Raw genomic sequence first — 20,981 nt, 5'->3', positions numbered from 1 at the left:
AAGAGTTTGTACTATAATGTAGTGTTCATAATAGCTTCATGATCAGGCAGGGGGCCAATCAAGAAGCAAGGGACTTCTGTGACAGTTGGAAGCGCGTGCACAAAATGGGGGCACGATTTCTCAGGGGAGGGGGCGTAGCCTCACGGCACACCTCCCCATTTCAATCATTCTAGGGGGCGTGCACAGCACTCACGGAGATGCTGGGTTGCCTCCAAGCTCTCCCTGCACAGCGAATAAATGCTGTGCACATGCTCATAGCATCTATTCACCCTCCGCTCACTGCTCCCAACTTTTCCTCCCTGTGGGATACTGCAGTCTGCACGGCGAGGACTTGAAGAGGCGCAGCAGGAGGCTGGGTGCCGCGGGCCTGCCTATTGTCAGGTAGTGTTCAGCTGGGCGCCGGGGCACCTCCATAAGGGCAGGGCTCATTTTAGCCTTTTAAAATTGGGCAGGGTGTGGGACTCCGCTGAAACAGCCTAGTGGGAGTGCTGTACTGTACTCCAAATAGCAGCCTTATCCCAGTGTTCTCATCCATCATCCAGTGGGCACAGCAAATTGTTGAACAGCAGAAACGGGGAGTGTATATATAGGCAGACTGAATTTTTTTTTTTACCTCTACATTCAAACTTTATTTTTCTATAATCAGTTAGTCCAATTGCAAGTTTGCAAGTTTGCAATATGTATGCCTTTATTGAACTTGTGAAAGTATATCTATAGTGTTTCATAAGACAGTATAAAATACATGAGCTCATGAATCACAGAAAATATACAATGGCTATATGGGATGTAGTTAAAAGCCGGCAGACGGGATCCCGGGTGCCGATATACCGACGCCGGAATCACCACCGCCGGCAAAATGCTGATGCCGCTGTCCCAAAAGAGATCAGTATAGCGGCAACGGCATCCTGACCGCCTGAATGGCAAATGTCCAGACGCCAAGTAAGTATCACTGTCCCCGGGGATAGGGAGGATAGGATTAGGCACCCCTGGGGTGAGATCAGGGTTAGGCATCCCCCGAAAAGTGTTAGGGCTAGGCTACGGGGACGGGGGGGTTAGGCACCCGCGGGGGGAGGCTAGGGATAGGCATCCCCCCTCAGCGGGTTAGGTTTAAGGTGCGGGAAGGGGGAGATAGGGGTACTCCGACTAATGGAGGCTTAGGAGGGGGAGAGGGGGAGGGTTAGGGTGCTTACCTGCCCTGTTGGGATCTTCATGCATTGGGATGCCGCTGTCGGGATTTGAACCGGCAGCTATTGAGTCGCCGGTATTTCATACCAAACCCGGCTATGTGATTTAATGTAATTACTATTTAAGAGCATCATTGTTACAGCCATTTATAAATACGACAATCGTGAGATATTGAACTATGTTACAGTTCTTCCTCACTCCGGGTCCTATTCATTATCGGAGGCCTATTAATCCCTGAAGTATCCAACTCGCCATGAGTTGTGGCAGTGGATACTTAACTACCTGAGAAATTCAGCATTATTTTGTTGTGGGGACAGTTGTTCCGAGAAGTGTCTGTCTCCTCATTCCCTAACACATGCAGTTACGAAGCTAATTACTAGTAACTGTGTAACTATACACTGCTAGGTCCACACACATAGCGATATTTTACCCGATTTGGCCGATTTCGGCGAATCGTGACGACAAATCGTGAAAAATATGCCGAAATCGTGAGTTTCCACTCACGATCACGATGCCAATGCGCGTCCCCGCTCGTTGTACATTGCATCTTCAGATCTGCTGTGCTGTAGGGCAGATTTGCCAATCTGGGACACGATGTGAATATTTTTTACTCACGATGTATCTCACGATTCATCGTACGTTGGGAAATTTTACTGGCAGGACCCTGTACACGCCCAATCGCCATCTTGTGCAGCATCGTGGATAGATGAAGAAGGAAGCACGATAGAGCCTGCCTGCACACTGAAGTCTGGATTGCAGCACTTTGGTGAGTATTGGTACTGTAGTTAATGCAACCCCACTGCCCACCAATGTGTGCCACCCACTTACCCACCAATGTGTGCCACCCACTTATAAATGCATGACCCAGCCACCACCTACCGGAATGAGGCGGGCGGTGACTGGGTCATGCATTAACCTACCCACCAATGTAATGGGCCACCTAATAAATAACTGCAAATCATAAAACACTCTAAATAAAATGGCAAAAACAAATTTAGTTCAACAACAAAAAATAAAACATTACAACAACATCAATACATATATAAAATTTGTTTTTGTTGTTATGATACATTTGTTTATGATGTTTGAATATACCACCATAAACAAATACATTGCAACAACAAAAATAAAACATATTACAATACCTTCCTATACACTTTCAAACAACTGAGCTGCGGAAAAATAAGCGCAAAACACCACTCTATCCCCATCACTTATAAAAACACATTACATTCCTGTAAAAAAAACATATTACAATACAATAAAAATACATTGAAATCCAGAAAAAAAAACATATTACAATACTTATAAAAACACATTACATTCCTCTTAAAAAAATAAAAATAATTAAAAAATTACAAATAAAAACATATTAAAAACCTAAAAACAAAAAGTTTTTTTAAAATCTGGAAAACTTTAGAAATAATCATTAAAAATGTACAATACAATTCACAATTGTGGATTAATAAAATGTCCTTATTATTTTGTCTTCCTAGCAATGTCTATGGATAGTGAACGGAGTTTGTGACGGGATTCCTAGAGATCTTCCAGTCAAAGGAGTGTCTATGGTGGATATCCTGTGTTATGTTCTGGGTTGTTTGTGGACCCGTGGTGGTAGCAGGAGCGATCACAGAAGCGGATTTGAATAAAAAACTAGGTTTTTTAATAAGTGCTTGAGAAGACATAAAATATGGCAGTAAATAAAAGTCCAGGAGTATATAAATGTGCACAAGAATTCTGTGGTGGGAGTAAAGGGTTAATGTCCAAGTAGAAACAATTAGAGCTGTCCAGGTGTGCAGGTAGTGAGACTGAAAATAATAGCCAGGTATGCAGGTAGTGAACTAAGGCAATGAGCAGGATGTCAGCAGGCTCAGGCACTCAGGTATGGGCAAGGGTGATGGAGGAAACAGGGTAGTCCAGCGGAAGCTAGGAGCTGACAGGCAGACTGGCAGACAGCGAATTCACAGGAACAGGATAAGCACAGAGAACTCCCTCTCAGCTAGGCTGAGATACACGTTGCACTGGCAAAGAAGGAAGGCACTGACCCTTCCAAAATACCCCATGCCATGCTGTTACTGGCCGGAGGGAACATGTGACTCACCAGGATTGGCCAGCCGCATCACATGGCCAGAAGGCAAGATGGCGGCGCCCATGCCAAACGAAATGGAGACGCCGCCAGGCCTTACCAGCGCAGAGTGACAACAGGCCCGCACAACGCGCGCAGCCAAAGCCCCCCGCCAGACACCAGCTCCGCCACCAGACAGCCCGCGCCACAACGACCTCACGGGTAACACCCGCCTAGCGCCATTCTGAAATACCCTGGCCGTGACATCCTGTCGACAGTACCACAACAAGTCGCAGAAATTGGCAGCTTTGGGGGTGTTGTTGGACTACACCAAAAACTTCATTGCGGATGCTGACCTTAAAAGAGTACCCCACAAAATCCAGAACCTACGTACCAGCTAAATAGAAGGAAAAGAGAAAAGTGGACGATTCAAAAAGCTCTGGTGCAGGCACCGACGAGTTGTACCTGATAACACTGTGGTACTATCAACTCATAAGCTTCATCAGCGAACAGGAACCACAACGCCAGTCAGTTGTCCTGATGGTCGAGCGAGAGGGAGAAGATGAGGCGGCAGAAGTGAGTGGGTTATCCGAGGAAATTTTGGTAAGTAGAGACACAGGGTCTGATTCAGAGGCGCTCGCAAAAAGCGAGCGCTCGCTCTGAATCAGGGTGGGCACAGGTTTTTTTAGTTGCGGCCTCTTAGCCGCTCGCAGAGCTGTGGGTGACCATCCACAGCTATTGCGAGCGGCCATGATGATGGTCAAGACCATCGCGACCATCAGGCTTGCCACGAGACCCTTGTGGTAGGGTCTTGTGGCTGCAAGCCCCAGAGAGCTTCTGGCTCAAATAGAGCCGGAAGCTCTCCCACTGACTTCACTGGAGATGTCAGTGGGGCCGCCCACAAACGGCAGGCGCTCGCATGGGAACGCCTCCGGTTGTGAAGCCACCACCCGCCACGCCTACAAAATGGGGCGAGCTGTCGATCAACATCGACAGCCGCCCCTTTTGTAGTGAGTCCCAGAGCGAGTGCTTTTTGCGCTCGCTCTGGGGCTCGCACACGCGCAGTGCGCAGGCCGCGCGTGCGCACTGAGCCACCATCGACCCGGTTGCGAGCGCTCAGCGCCTGCGACCGGGTCTGAATCAGGCCCACAGTTCATAAACCAAAACCTTTTATTGTTTTTGTAGCTCAATTCCAGTTGTCCACTACAGTCCTTTATCTCACATACAGGCCCTGATTCAGAGCCGGACGCTCTGACAGAGCGCTCGCTCTGAATCAGGGCCGGGCTATTTATTCTTTTAGAGCGGCCTCCTGGCCGCTCGCATAGCTGTGGGTGACCACCCACAGCTATAGCGAGTGGCCAAGAAGATGGTCGCGATGGTCAAGACCATCGCGACCATCAGGCCTGCGACGAGACCCTTGTGGTAGGGTCTTGTTGCCGCAAGCCCCAGAGAGATTTCGGCTCTTACAGAGCCGAAATCTCTCCAACTGACATCACTCGTGATGTCAGTGGAGCCGGTCCCAAACGGAGGCGTTCCCGAGGTCCTACATCTTCTGGTCTAGCTGGAACTGGTTCTCGTGTAGTTTTTCCTTCGCAGAAAGTTATGCAGCACTCAGCACGCTATCATGACCCAGTCTATCTTCTCCACACGTAGGTTTATGGTGGTGTGGAAAATGCGGAACCGGTTGCTGAGTATTCCAAACGGATTTTCCACAAATCGCGCCGTGCCCGGGATAGATGATAGTTGTAGATCTTCTTCTCTCTGGTCAGGCCCCTCTGTGCAAATGGCTTCATCACATGTTCATGTAATGCAAAGCCTTGTCTGTGCCGAAAACGTAATTTAGGCCGTGTTATCTAGGTTTACAAACTAAATGACATAAATAAGTATAAAACATATAACATACATTGTGAAATAGTTTTCATGTACTGATACGTGTGGTGTTAAAGAGTGAGAATAACAAAAATAGAATCATAAGATCCTGGTATGTAATTCAAAGCGGCGTAAATATATATATATTAAAAAAAGGAGGTCCTAATCCTCAGTATAAATGCTCGGTGAACCCTGGCACTCCAGCTGCTGTGGGACTACATATCCCAGCATCCCCTGCCACAGTTTTAGCATTCCCTAATAGCGAAACTCTGGCAGTGCATGCTGGGATATGTAGTCCCAAAGCAGCTGGAGCGCCAGGGTTCGCTACCATACCTTCCACATGATATGGATTTATTATATTGTCATAGAAAAGTGGTACATCTAGCACGTAAACAATATTAATGTAGAAAGGAAAGTTAATAGGATAGTTAAACTTTAAGGGAAGCTAATTGGGTAGAACAGTGTATTTATGGAATTTGATAAGCTTGCCTGAAACGGTGAGTTTTCAGGGAACACTTGCAGCCGGAGGGGTGAGGAGAACATTTGGTGTGGGAGGAGTAAAGAGAGATTAAAAAGTATTAAAAAGATGTTTGTGGTTTGAAGCCTAAGCAGAGATAAATGATTTGACGCATGTTTGTTTAGCAATGTCTAGATTAGAACATTTCTATAGGTGTGGTAGATATAGCATTATATAAGAATACACATTATATTGCAAACCAGTATACAATAGAATGAAGTATCAGAGTGTAACAAATGAAGATCCAAAGTGAGTAATGTTTGTTTAGCAATAAGATACCTATCAGGGGGAGCATTCACAGCAGCATAAATTCACCATGCAAAGTTCAGGACACACTGAAATCTCCTTCTAGAATTACAGTATATCTATGATCTGACTTATACCCCTTTTCCACCTAAATTCCGGGTCTGACCCGGAGTTGGAACAAAGTTCCTATCCGGAGCAGACCCGGAATTTTGCCGGCGCTGACTCGGGATATTCCCGAGTCAGCGCCGCTCACACCGCAGTCGGGTCTGCATAGACCCGGCTTTTGCGGAGTGAAAGTGGACGCTTGGAGATGACGTCATCTCCAAGCGCCACTGAAGCCGGACCAATCGGCCGGCTAGCAGCGCACTCCAGGTCATCGTGACCCGGAGTGCGCTGTTCCCATAGCAGGGTTTCACGGCCTACGCCCGTGTTAAACCCTGCTAGTTACCTGGGTTGGATTGCCGGGTCACTCGACCCGGCGATCCAACCCTCTGCCCTTTTACACCAGGGAGCTGCCCGGGTTAACCCTTCAAAAACCCGGGTTTTAGCTTCGGTGTAAAAGGGGTATTAATGAAAGAGAGAAAGAAAAGTTCAGACGCACAATAAGATTTAGTTAAGAAAAAAGTTTGCACAGCTTAGTACACATTCTGGGCCTGATTCAGAGCCACTCGTAAGCGGCAGCTAGTTCGCTCCGAGCGATGTTTGCCCAACTGCGCATGCGTACGGATCGTTATACGCATGCGCGAACCAGTCAGTGCAGCCGAAATTCATGTGCTCGCAAAATAGCGAATGCCTGATAATTTGAGTGACAGAATGAGGCGTTTGTGGGTGGTAACAGGGGAAGGTGCTTGAAAACGGGGAGTGGAGATCCGATCGCAGGCGTGCTTAAAGGTCAAAACGGGCGTTTTATGGGTGTGCATATTTAAAACAGCAGCGTCATTGACCACGTCACTGTTTTTTTTTTAAGCCAGAACTGCTCGCAAAATTGTGGTAGCAAAAACCAACCACAAGAATAGCGAGCAATTCATACCCTGTTCAATGTACTCGATTAATCTAATAAATAGCGGACATGACGTAGGATGCGAGCGGCCAGGGGGCGTAGTTTCCCAAAAAACGACCACAAGTTTTGTACGCTCGATCAGACCTAGAGGCGTGAACAGACCGCAAACAGCGAACGGTTCATTTGAATAGCCACCCCTATTTTCAGGACGAGCGAGCGCTAATTGTGTCCGGCTCTGAATCAGGCCCTCTGTTCTTCCTGATAATTACACAAGTCTAATAAATATCAGGAGGTGGCCAGACATCAACTGTTCTCTATTCACTACACATAAATTAGCATATCTGATTAAGCATAGGCCCTCATTCAGACCCACTCGCGAGTGGCTGTCCGCTCGCAAGTGGGTCGATGGTCCCCACTGCGCATGCGCACGACGGAGGGAGCTCCGTCGTGCGCATGCGCGAGACCCGACGAGCGAAGGACTTTCCTTCGCTCGGAGTGTCTCATCAAAGGGGGCGTGCTGTCGATGGTGACGCCCTTTGGTGGGCGTGCCGGGGGCGTGCCTGCCAGACGTAGGCGTTCCCAAGGGAACGCCTATCGTCTGAAGCCGGCCCCACTGACATCACTAGTGATGTCAGTGGGAGTGATTTTGGCTCTGATAGAGCCAAAATCACTCCTGGCCTTGAGGTTGAAAAACCCAACCGCAGGCTTTTGCTCGCAGTTTCGATGGTCGCGATGGTCAAGACCATCGCGACCATCATCCTGCACGCTCGTATATGCTGTGGGTGGTGACCCACAGCTATACGAGCGTCCAGGAGGACGCTCCATATTAATGGAGGTGGGCCCTGATTCAGAGCGAGCGCTCTGGTCAGAGCGTCCGGCCCTGAATCAGGGCCATAGTCCCTTCCACAATCACAGACACATGATTGAATGCGAACTTTATGTAACCAACTTATAAATTGATTTAGGCCACCTACAACCAATGGGTCCTGTAATGGATTGCCTGCATTTCTAGCAGGTTTGAACTTGCCATACATAAAAAATTGGGGATTTTAGTTGTATTTATAGTGAATACTGGTGTAATGTAATGTTACGTTTCAATTAACCTTATGCATCAACATTCTACTCACAGAAAATGAACAGCTAAGCAACAGACTTTAGAATCCCCAATTATTGATGCCTAAAAGAAGAATATATACAGGTATATTTTTTTTACATTTTCTATACAAAACTAATAATATAACAATTTGTTTGGCCTGGCTATACAAATATCAAAATTATGGATGTAAGAAAAAAATAAATTAAACATGCACAATAAAAATTTAAATTGTGATTATCTATTATGCTTCTTACGTTTTGCAACTCCTAAGGAAGGGAAGAGTGGATTCTGCAAACTCAATATGTACATATATGCTGGAGGAGCACACATGCTTGTACACAGTGCTCAAAGTGGGAATTTAGAAGTGGGGGTATGGAAATTTGAATAGAACTGTAGCTTTCAGGATTTTAATAATATGACATTAATCCCCATGCACCCAGCAGGTACAGTCTAGTTGCTTGAGAGCAGATCCATAACAGGGCTTCACGGCGCTGTGTGGCCACGCTCCCATGACTTCATGCTGAGGGGGCGGGGTTACCATTGATGGTAAGGACAGCAGCACAGCAGGAGCATCCTCAGGATGCCCCACGGTGATTTATAGGCTGCATGTCCGGAGTGTCTGTTTGACGCTCCGGCGGAGCTATAGCAGTAAACACTGGCTGTCTGGTTGCCGTGCCAGGCACCCTGCTAGCCGGATGCAGGGACCATGCATGAGCAGCTGTTTGACGCACAGAGCTCTGCGCGACGGCATTGCTCGCACACCCACAGCTACGGCCCTGCTTGAGAGTCTTCCTTACCTATAATGTGGTTTCTCTGTAGGGCAGATTGTGACTTCAATCAGTATCCACTATTCACTTAGGAGATCACATGGTCTGGAAAAAGCCTGTTTGTCTAGGAATATAACCAATATCATCATCATCATCATCACCATCATCCTATAGCAGAGGTTCAACCCACGCACATAGGGCCTGTTTCACTACGGATCGCTATTGCGATAGCAGCAGCGATTACGCATGCAGTTCTGCTGCGAAAATATGCTAAAGTCTGCAAATGCTCATTTAGCATAGAGACACCAACTACTGCTTTGGCACATCCGTAAGACCTCGCAATCTTGCGAAAAAAAATAGGGAACATCGGCCCCTCATGCAGAAATACAGCAGCCCTGACCTGTCTCCAAAATTACAACTCTCATCGCACGCAGCGAGTACTCAAGCTGCATATTCCGTTGCGGCGGCTAATTTATGCACACCCGACGTGCCTGGATGCCGATGGTTAAAATACCAGCATCGGGATCCCAGCTCCAGTATCCCGGACGCCGGCATCCTGAAGGTAAGTATTTGGATTTAGGCACTAGGGGGAGGGTTAGGCTTAGGGTTGGGCACTAGGGGGAGGATTAGGCACTAAGGGGGGAGCTTTAGGGTGCGTTTAGGTTTAGGTATAAGGGGGGGTAGGGGGGGAGGTTAGGTTCAGGCACCGGGGAGGGTGGGTTAGGGTACTTACCTGATGGTGTCGGGATTTTGACTGTCAGGATGCCGCATTCCGACCACCGGGATCCCATACCCAACCCCCTCACCAGCCCTTCAATGCTGATGTCCAGTCCCTTGACTTGCGATGGCTTTGTGCCGGTGTACGTGGTGGCAGTGTGATCGCAATGCTAACTCACGCATGCGCAGTATGCACCATCGGCCGATAAGCGTACGCTATTGCAATTGCGATCCGTAATAAATCAGGCCTATAGTAACAGAAGTTTTGTTGCAGGGCAAAATGTGAACTTCCCTTATCAAACAATTTTATATTATTAAACTTAATCAATGAAGGTTAATGTCCCCAAGATTTTTACTTCTGATCCTGCTAGTTGTGGATCATCTCCAGCCACCGTTCCCCAGTTAAATACTTTTAAATATAACCTTTATTATTGATCAATATAAAATAAAGTATATTTACTCTAATCAGAGTTTTATTTTGTGTACAGTGCAATGTATTTAGGCCCTCATTCAGAGCCACTCGCTAGCGGCAGTACGCTCTTTCCGAGCGATGTTCGCACATCTGCGCATGCGTACGGATCGTAATACGCATGCGCGAACCAGTCAGTGCGGCCGAAATTCATGTGCTCGCAATACAGCGAATGCCTGCTATTTTGAGTGATTGTGGTAGCAAAAACCAACCACAAGAATAGCGAGCAGTTCATACGCTGGTCGATGTACTCGATTAATCTAATAAATAGCGGACATGACGTATGGTGCGAGCGGCCAGGGGGCGTTTTTAACAAATAAACGAGCGTATGTTTTGCTCGCTCGTTCAGACTTAGAGGTGTGAACAGACTGCAATTTGCGAACGGATCATTTGAATAGCCACCCCTTGTTTTTGAACGAACGACCGCAAATAGCGAACGGCTCTGAATCAGGCCCTTAATGCCAGGACTTGCATTGTGATTTCTCCTAAAAGTAGAAGAGTTTGTACTATAATGTAGTGTTCATAATAGCTTCATGATCAGGCAGGGGGCCAATCAAGAAGCAAGGGACTTCTCTGACAGTTGGAAGCGGGTGCGCAAAATGGGAGCAAGATTTCTCAGGGGAGGGGGCGTGGTCTCACAGCACACCTCCCCATTTCAATCATTCTAGAGGGCGTGCTCAGCATTCACGGAGATGCTGGGTTGCTTCCAATCTCTCCCTGCACAGCGAATAGATGTTGTGCACATGCTCATAGCATCTATTCACCCTCCGCTCACTGCTCCCAACTTTTCCTCCCTGTGGGATACTGCGGCCTGCATGGCGAGGACTTGAAGAGGCGCAGCAGGAGGCTGGGCCCCGCGCGCCTGCCTATTGTCAGGTAGTGTTCAGCTGGGCGCCGGGGCACCTCCATAAGGGCAGAGGTCATTTTAGCCTTTCAAAATTGGGCAGGGTGTGGGACTCCGCTGAAACAGCCTAGCGGGAGCGCTGTACTGTACTCCAAATAGCAGCCTTATCCCAGTGATCTCATCCACCATCCAGTGGGCACAGCAAACTGTTGAACAGCAGAAACGAGGAGTGTATACTGTATATAGGCAGACTGAATTTTTTTTTCCCTCAACATTCAAACTTTATTTTTCTATAATCAGTTAGTCCAATTGCAAGTTTGCAATATGTATGCCTTTATTGAACTTGTGAAAGTATATCTATGGTGTTTCATAAGACAGTATAAAATACATGAGCTCATGAATCACAGAGAATATACAATGGCTATATGGGATGTAGTTAAAAGCCTGCAGATGGGATCCCGGGTGCCGATATACAGACGCCGGAATCACCACCGCCGGCAAAATGCTTATGCCGCTATCCCAAAAGAGATCAGGATAGCGGCAACGGCATCCCGACTGCCTGAATGGCAAATGTCCGGACGCCAAGTAAGTATCAATGTCCCTGGGGATAGGGAGGATAGGTTTAGGCACCCCTGGGGTGAAACTAGGGTTAGGCATCCCCCGGGAAGTGTTAGGGTTAGGCTACAGGGACGGGGGGGGTTTAGGCACCCCCGGGGGGAGGCTAGGGATAGGCATCCCCCCTGGGCGGGTTAGGTTTAAGGTGCGGGAAGGGGGGGATGGGGGTAACCCAACTAAGGGAGGCTTGGGGGGGAGAGAGAGGGAGGGTTAGGGTACTTACCTGCCCTGTCGGGATCTTCATGCATTGGGATGCCGCTGTCGGGAATTGATCCAGCAGCTATTGAGTTGCCGGTATTTCATACCAAACCCGGCTATGTGATTTAATGTAATTACTATTTAAGAGCATCATTGTTACAGACATTTATAAATACGACAATCGTGAGATATTGAACTATGTTACAGTTCTTCCTCACTCCGGGTCCTATTCATTATCGGAGGCCTATTAACCCCTGAAGTATCCAACTCGCCATGAGTTGTGGCAGTGGATACTTAACTACCTGAGAAATTCAGCATTATTTTGTTGTGGGGACAGTTGTTCCGAGAAGTGTCTGTCTCCTCATTCCCTAATACATGCAGTTACGAAGCTAATTACTAGTAACCGTGTAACTATACACTGCAAGGTCCACACACATAGGGATATTTTACCCGATTTGGGCGATTTCGGCGACGCGTGACGAGAAATCGTGAAAAATATGCCCAAATCGTGAGTTTCCACTCACAATCACGATGCCAATGCGCGTCCCCGCTCGTTGTACATTGCATCTACAGATCTGCTGTATTGTAGGGCAGATTTGCCAATCTGGAATACGATGTGATGCAGATCGTGAGTATTTTTTACTCACGATGTATCTCACGATTCATCGTACGTTGGGGAATTTGACTGACAGGACCCTGTACACGCCCAATCGCCATCTTTTGCAGCATCGTGGATAGATGAAGAAGGAAGCACGATAGAGCCTGCCTGCACACTGAAGTCTGGATTGCAGCACTTTGGTGAGTATTGGTACTGTATTTAATGCAACCCCACTGCCCACCAATGTGTGCCACCCACTTACCCACCAATGTGTGCCACCCACTTATAAATGCATGACCTAGCCCACCGGAATGAGACCATCAGCTGCTGCCTTCGCCTATCTATAGCCTGTCTGCATGCAAATTGCTACATTACAGTGTCAGTGACTGTGACGGGGGGGCACCAAATTATAACTTGCCTCCGGGTATCTGGGATGAATTTACTCCACTGAGCGGCCATGATGATGGTAGCGATGGTCTTGACCATCGGGCTTGCGACAAAACCCTTGTGGTAGGGTCTCATGGCCGCAAGCCCCAGAGAGCTTCTGGCTCAAATAGAGCCGGAAGCTCTCCCACTGACATCACTGGTGGGTCAGAGGCGCCGCCCACAAACGGCAGACGTTCGCATGGGAACGCCTCCTTTTGTGAAGCCAACCCCCCGCCATGCCTAAAAAATGGGGCGAGCTGTCGATCAACATCGACAGCCGCCCCTTTTGTAGTGAGTCCCGCAGTGAGTGCTTTTTGCGCTCACTCCGGGGCTCGCGCGTGCACACTGAGCCACCATTGACCCAGTTGCGAGCGCTCAGCGCTTACGACCGGGTCTGAATCAGGCTCACAGTTCATAAACCAAAACCTTTTATTGTTTTTGTAGCTCAATCCCAGTTGTCCACTATAGTCATTTATCTCACATACAGTCCTCCTGCCATGGCACTGCATCTGGGGCCTAATTCAGACCCGCTCCCGAGCGCTCGCAAGCGGGTCGATGTTGGCCCAGTGCGCATGTGCACGACGGACCCGGTTCCGTCGTGCGCATGCGCGAGACCCGGATAGCGACGGGCAAGCTGTTGCTATGGATCTCGCTGCAAAGGGGGCGTGCTGTCGATGGTGAGTGACAGCACGCCCCCTTTGGTGGGCGTGCTGGGGTTGTGGCTGACCAGAAGGAGGCGTTCCCATGGGAACGCCTACCGTCTGGGGCCGGCCCCACTGACATCACAAGTGATGTCAGTGGGAGTGCTTTCGGCTCTGATAGAGCCAAAAGCACTCCAGGTCTTGCGGCAATGAGACCCTACCACAAGGGTCTCGACGCAAGCCCGATGGTAGCAATGACCATCGCGACCATCTTCCTGGCCTCTCGCTATAGCTGTGGGTGGTCACCCACAGCTATACGAGCGGCCAGGAGGCCGCTCTACAAATGAAGAAGGATGGCCCTGATTCAGAGCGAGCACTCTGTCAGAGCGTCCGGCTCTGAATCAGGGCCCTAGTCCGTTGAAATAGGCCATATACTCCTCCCTCACTTCTTTGGCATGTGCTTTTGATGTTGTATGAAGTTATGCAGCACTCAGCACGCCATCACGACCCAGTCTATCTTCTCCACACGTAGGTTTACGGTGGTGTGGAAAATGCGGAACCGGTTGCTGAGTATTCCAAAAGGATTTTCCACAACGCGCCGTGCCCGGGATAGACGATAGTTGTAGATCCTCTTCTCTCTGGTTAGGCCCCTCTGTGCAAATGGCTTCATCACATGTTCATGTAATGCAAAAGCCTCGTCTGCGAAGAAAACGTAATTTAGGCCATGTTTTAGGTAGGAGCACTCTACCTTAAGTAAATTATTTAGATTAAAACTTAACTTTATCTAGGTTTACAAACTAAATGAGATAACTAAGTATAAAACATATAACATACATTGTGAAATAGGTTTCATGTACTGATACATGTGGTGTTAAAGAGTGAGAATAACATAAATCGAATCATAAGATCCTGGTATGTAATTCAAAAGCAGCGAAAATATATATATAAAAAAAGGAGGTATTAATCCTCAATATAAATGCTCGGCGAAACCTGGCACTCCAGCTGCTGTGGAACTATATATCCCAGCATGCCCTGCCACAGTTTTAGCATTCCCTAATAGCAAAACTCTGGCAGTGCATGCTGGGACATGTAGTCCCACAGCAGCTGGAGTGCCAGGGTTCGCCACTATACCTTCCACATGATATGGATTTATTATATTGCCATAGAAAAGTGGTACATCTAGCACGTAAACAATATTAATGGGGCAGCCATTTGGAGGAGACATGCTTATTTGCAGCTCCTGCTTAAGTGCTTTTAATTTCTACCCTTACCACCCGGATCCCGTTGTTTCTACCCCTGTTGTGCCTCCTTAAAGCCCCTAACATCGGTGGTACCCCTGGAGCAGCACTACGGAGCCGGGGAAGTGCTCCTGCCTTCCTGCAGGCTGTGGCCTTCTCCCCCCTCCAGAGACCGGGAGCTAAATTTTACTCACCTGCTTGTGGTCCCGCCGGATCGCGGACCCGCCGGAGGCGCTGCCCACTTCAGTCAGCCACCACTGTATTCCCTCCCCGCCGCTGTGACTTCCCATTCAGTGGAGAGATCTCCCTACTCACCCGCCGTTCGCCTGTGTGTGGATGCTCGGCGCTGACCTGCGCTGGAAAGAGGGAAGCGCCCGCCATCTTGAGGCCTTGGAGGTGAGGGGACTGCGGTGCAGACTCCTGGCAGTGGATCCCACCGGACCTATTCAGATCCCGGTTACTGGGTTCACCCGCCTGGAGGTTGAAGATCCCCGCTGTCGGGCGAGACGTGCTGTCCTGAGCCTTCTGGTCAGCTGAGGTGGGGTGAGTGAGCCGAGTGTTGCTGCGGAGGGCGGCCAGCGCTGCCTGCCACAGCACTGTTGTTACTTACTGGCTGGAAGCTCTCTGTCTCTCCTGTACCCTCAGTGACTCCTGGGCTGCTTCTCTGATCTGTAAAGAGCTGAGTTTAAATTGTATACACAACACCTACTGTGGCTCAACAGTTACTCTGCAGTGTACCTACCCATTCCTTGCAGGACTTTCCAAGATCATTTTTTTACACTGATTCTATATCTATTAACAGTACCAGCTCATCTAGCTCCCTCTTGTGGTGAAACTTTTGAAACTCATCATAAAGACTTTTAAATATCATCAGGAGACTGTTATACCTCACTCCAAGTGTCTTTCCTACTTGTTATACCCAACATAAATTTTGCTCTTTTCCGACTTCATGAGATCGCACCCGGTCCGGTTCTCTACTATGATGTAACGGTAATCCTGATGGCTGCCTTGGTCCTTGGGAGGGACGGTGCCTGGCAGCGACCCAGATTTTTCTCCTTTTCTCTAGCTGACCTCACACATGGAAATTGAATACAGATTAATCTTCATGTCACATACTTACACTATCTAAACTCAGAATGGGGAAGGATAAGAAACAAAGGTCTAGATCAGAAGTCGGGGGTAGATCAGATAGCAGATCTCATCAGGACTTACGTCAATTCCTAAAGCCCACTGGTACCAATGCTGCGGATTAAACCTCTGCACCAGCCTCACCGGCAACCTCTTCTTCTTCAGAAAGAATGTCTCCAGAAGCCACTTCTTGCCCTCCAGCATCCTCCTTCCGGGATAAAATTAGTGAAATTCTCTCGCACGTTAGGTCAGTACCTACGAAACAAGACTTTCAGTCTCTGGAGGCCAAACTTCAGTCCACTATTCGCCAAGAAGTGGCCACTATCCAATCGGATATGGCTGAATTGGGGACCAGAATTGATGGTCTGGAAGACTACAAAGAGGTATCCGCGGACACATTCCACCAATTCACAGACTTACTCTCTCACCAACAATCTGAGATACGCCATCTAAAATCACGTATAGACGACTTAGACAATTGCGGCAGACGCAACAATATCAGGATACGTGGTCTATCTGAAGATGTAACGCCTCCTAATCTTACAGATGCCCTCACAAAGATATTTGGTGAAATTCTTGGCCTAGATCCCAATAGTGAGATCCTGTTTGATAGGGCACACTGCGCTCTCCGACCAAGAGGTCTGCCTACTGACAAACCCCGAGACGTTATCTGTCGCCTTCATTATCACACTCAAAAAGAAGCTATCTTACAGAAGGTTCGACAACTTGAAGAAGTCGATTTTAATGGTGACAAAATTCAACTCTTCCCCGATCTTTCTTGGTATACCTTGCAACAAAGGAAAACCCTGAGACCACTCACAGAACAACTCTGTAAACACCCTCTGAGATATCGTTGGGGTTTTCCATTTAATCTACAAGTAACTCATAATGGGAAAACCGTTGTCCTTCATACACCAGATGATCTTCCTTCCTTCTTCACGGCTTTGGGTATAGATCCAGTGGCACTTCTGGATTGGGATAACCTTCACAGTCCTTTATCAATTCCTTCCCTTCCTTCTGACGGAGATAGTGGGCAACGTGTTACAAGTTCCAAGCAGAAGACAAGACGCCTGTCTCTCCCACCAACCACGGAAGTGACTTGATCACAGCATATTATATACAAAATTGGTGAGACTGTTCTAGTTTTTTCTATCTATAAAGGACTTTGGTCTTAATTTTATATTTAAATGTTTCAATGCCAATGTTTTTCTGATGCACTTTTAGTGCACCTTAACTAACTACTAATTACTACAGTAATATTTGTGACGTTATAACACAACATGTCTGTAAGTTTTATATTGTAAAGTTATCTGTAAGATTCTTTTAGTAGAATCAATTTCATTCTTTAATTGCAATTTGGGTTGCTGTTGTTACCGTCCCTCCGTACCCCCCCCCCCAATGCTGCATTTCTTTTTTTACATCCTGGACATGGAGCTGATTTTTGTCTCCTGGTTGTCCAGATGCAGCATTCCAATGTTCCAATATCTACCTATCTTCAATATTTCAATTGTTTGCTTAATATTTGCGAATGTTATTTTTTTCAATTTTTCTTTTTCCTTCCCCTTTTTCCCATCTCTTTTCCTTATCCATATTTTCTCCATCCCTCAAAGGTGGTTTATACAGTGGGGTGACTTACACTTTATCTCGAGGAACAGATTGTTACGCAATTTCCACACTAAGATTCCATGCCTAGTCATAAACCCGGGTTGCGGATTTTCACCATCAATGCAAAAGGATTAAATATCCCTGAGAAGAGATCCCAAATGTTTTGGTCCTTTCGTACTGATAAAGTAGATATAGCTCTGGTGCAGGAAACACATTTTAAGAAAGGGAACATCCCTTCTTTGAAAAACTATTATTACCCACACACATTCTCTAGTGATAATTCAGTTGGTAAAACTCTAGGTGTTGCTGTCTTGTTCGCTCGTCACTTACCAATATCTGATGTCTCCATATATAGCCTTGTAGATGGTAGGGGTATTTTGGTTAAATGTACTTTATACCATCAGCGTTTCTCCTTTATAAATGTGTACACACCTAATTCTGGTCAACCCTCCTTTATTGCTAATGTGTTGTATAAAGCCGAGACCTTATTAGAGGGGATCATAGTCGTAGGAGGAGATTTATATCGGCCTCTTGATCCTCTTCGTGACACCTCTAATAAAATATCTCATAGGCCAGGTAAAGAATTTAGATGGATGAGACGCACCCTCCACGACCATCAACTTGTTGACGCCTGGCGTATCGCTCATCCAGCTGAACACAATTTCACATTCTTCTCCTGCCCTTACCACACATACTCGAGAATCGATTATATTTTTTTGAGTCACCGACATTTACATCTCGTCTCAAACACCTCAATAGGATCCATCACGTGGTCCGACCACGCTCCAGTTTTCCTTACACTTTCTCTGCCACAACACCCGCTTAACCCTTGGTCATGGCGTTTTAACGACCTCTTTTTACAAGATGCCTATTGCAAATCCCAAATCAAGGTTTCTTTAGACTCTTATATTGAACAAAACGATAAAGATGACATTTCTAAGGTAACGGTGTGGGAGGCACATAAATGAGTTTTACGAGGCACTTGTATAAAATTGGGTTCCTACTTAAAAAAACAGAAAACGCAGAAAAGAGATGCCCTTTTAGCTGAGATTAAATTCCTGGAAACTTCCCATAAAGCTTCCTTGTCTCCACATTTCTACTCCAAATTAGAGGAAGCTAGAGCTGCCCTTCACAAACTCTCCATGGATAAAATAAAATTATCTTACCGTAAATGCCGTAGTCACTTCTACCAATGGGGAAACAGACCGGGTAAGATGTTGGCTAGGGCTTTGCGGGTACAACATGCTATTACATTTATCCAAGCGATAAAAGATGAACATGGCCAGACCCATAATGAAACTACACGAATCGCCGATTCCTTTCGATCTTATTATGCCAAACTTTGCACTAAAGAATCTAGATCAAGGCTCGGATATTGTTGCTCATCGTGAGGCAATTTCATCCTATTTACGCTCGCTTAATTACCCTCAGCTTTCTTCAGAAGAGGCTGATACTCTTGAGACACCCTTTTCTATTGAAGAGGTGGATCAGGTAATCTCCTCCTCCCCAGCCGGTAAAAGCCCTGGTCAGGATGGATTTTCTACAGCCTACTACAAGGCTTTTAAGGATAGGTTGGCCCCCCTCATGACTCGTGCTTTTAATTCAATCACCAATAGAACCAATTTCTCCAAACAATCACTAGAAGCACACATTACCGTCATACCTAAGGAGGGTAAAGATCCTAGCTTATGCCCTAGTTATAGGCCAATCTCACTTCTAAACATTGATTTGAACATTTTTGCTAAGCTCCTAGCCAACCGGTTGAAGATACTCTTACCCAAATTGATACATGATGACCAGGTTGGTTTTGTCTTAGGTCGCGAGGCCAGAGACAACACAACTAAAGTTATCAATTTAATACATCAAGCCTCTCTCATGTCGGCCCAGTCTATTATTTTATTGACCGACGCAGAGAAGGCTTTTGACAGGGTTGACTGGGAGTTTGTCAGGTCTTTTGCGGCATCCGGGATTAGGCCCTACAGAGAAATTTGGCCTTATATGATGGTCCCACAGCAAGAATTAGGATAAACGGGTCTTTCTCTGACTCATTTCCTATCTCAAATGGTACGAGACAGGGGTGCCCACTTTCCCCACTTCTATTTGTTCTTTGTATGGAAGCTCTAGCTAGGGCCATACGAAGTAATGTGAATATTTCTGGTCTCCACATAAGTGGTCGGGAATATAAACTGGCACTCTTTACGGATAATCTTCTTGCATTGCTTACTAACCCGATTATTTCCCTCCCGAATCTTATATCAGAATTCCAAAAATTTGATCTGCTCTCAAACTTTAAAATTAATTATTCTAAATCTGCGGCAATGAGCCTGACTGCACCCTCGTCTTTGGTAGATTCCTTGAAACAATCTTTTCCCTTTGCTTGGCACCCCACTAGACTTAAATATCTTGGAGTCTATATGACTAAAGATCTGTCCCAACTGTTTTCAAACAATTTTATTCCATTATTGCAAGCTATCCGTACTGATCTGACTAGATGGTGCACTGGTCGATTATCCTGGATCGGCAGGATTAATGTGATAAAAATGAATTCACTACCCAAAATGTTATACTTAATGCAATCCCTTCCAATTTATATCCCTCCAACATGGTTTAAGGAAATGGAACGCCTTATTCGTAGGTTTGTCTGGAACAATTCTACACATTTTAAACATGCTATCCTTTACCGCCATAAACAAGATGGAGGTCTGCAGCTTCCTCATATCGCTATTATCAGGCCATAATGCTTAATCGAGTTCTCGAATGGACCCGATCAAGAGGTTTCAAGCAATGGATCATGCTGTAGGAAAGCAGTCTGGCTCAGCCTATAGAAATTGCCCCATGGCTTCCTAAACTACCAACTATTAGACACCCCACTATAACACCCACATTACGCCTTTGGCAGAAACAACGCCGTCTTTCCCATATTTCATCTATTGTTTACCCTCTCACTTCCTTTCTTGGGAATCCGGATTTTCCCCCTGGGCTTTCCACACTGTCATTTAAAAATTGGTCGTGTGAAGGCCACTTTAGACTAGGTCAGATGGTTTGTTCATCAGGGGTGCGTCCGTTTACAGAACTTCAGGATTTATGGCACTTTCTCCAATCCGAATTCTGGAAATACCTCCAACTACGTCATTTTATTATCTCTTCCTGTAAGTTGACTGATCTCACTAGGACACTCACCTTGTTTGAATCCTTATGTTCCACCTCTCAAACTCCATCTCACACTATATCCACATTATACTCACTAATTATTAGAAATTTGTCTAAATTACCTCCACCATTCACTACAGTATGGGAAAAAGAACTCCAGGGTGTGATACAGGACATAGACTGGGAGATTGTTTTTAATAACACCTTTGCCAGCTCTTCTTGTATCGCTACTCTTGAAACTCTCTACAAAGTTATATCATGTTGGTATAGACATCCAGTACTTTTAAATAAAATGTTTCCTCAGGTCCCAAAAACCTGCTGGAGATGTAATTCTTCACCAGGTAGCCTTCTCCATATATGGTGGGACTGCCCCTCCTTGGCCCCTTTTTGGTTGAATGTATTTGAGTGTTCTAAGATAATTTTGGGAGGTGAGGTCCCTTGAGATCCTGGTTTCTGGCTTTTAAATATGACCTCATCCTCTATAGCTTCTTACAAAAATTCCTTACTGAGACACTTAAATAATGCAGCTAAAGCGGTCATCCCTGTTTTGTGGAAATCCACCTCCCCTCCCTCCATTAGAGAATGGTTTAGGAGGATAGATTATTAT

This window comes from Taudactylus pleione, unplaced genomic scaffold (genome assembly GCF_031769625.1).
Source record: "Taudactylus pleione unplaced genomic scaffold, aTauple2 ptg000354l, whole genome shotgun sequence".
NCBI lineage: Eukaryota > Metazoa > Chordata > Amphibia > Anura > Myobatrachidae > Taudactylus > Taudactylus pleione.
The sequence above is the reverse complement of the archived record's forward strand: the minus strand, read 5'-3'. Positions refer to the sequence as shown.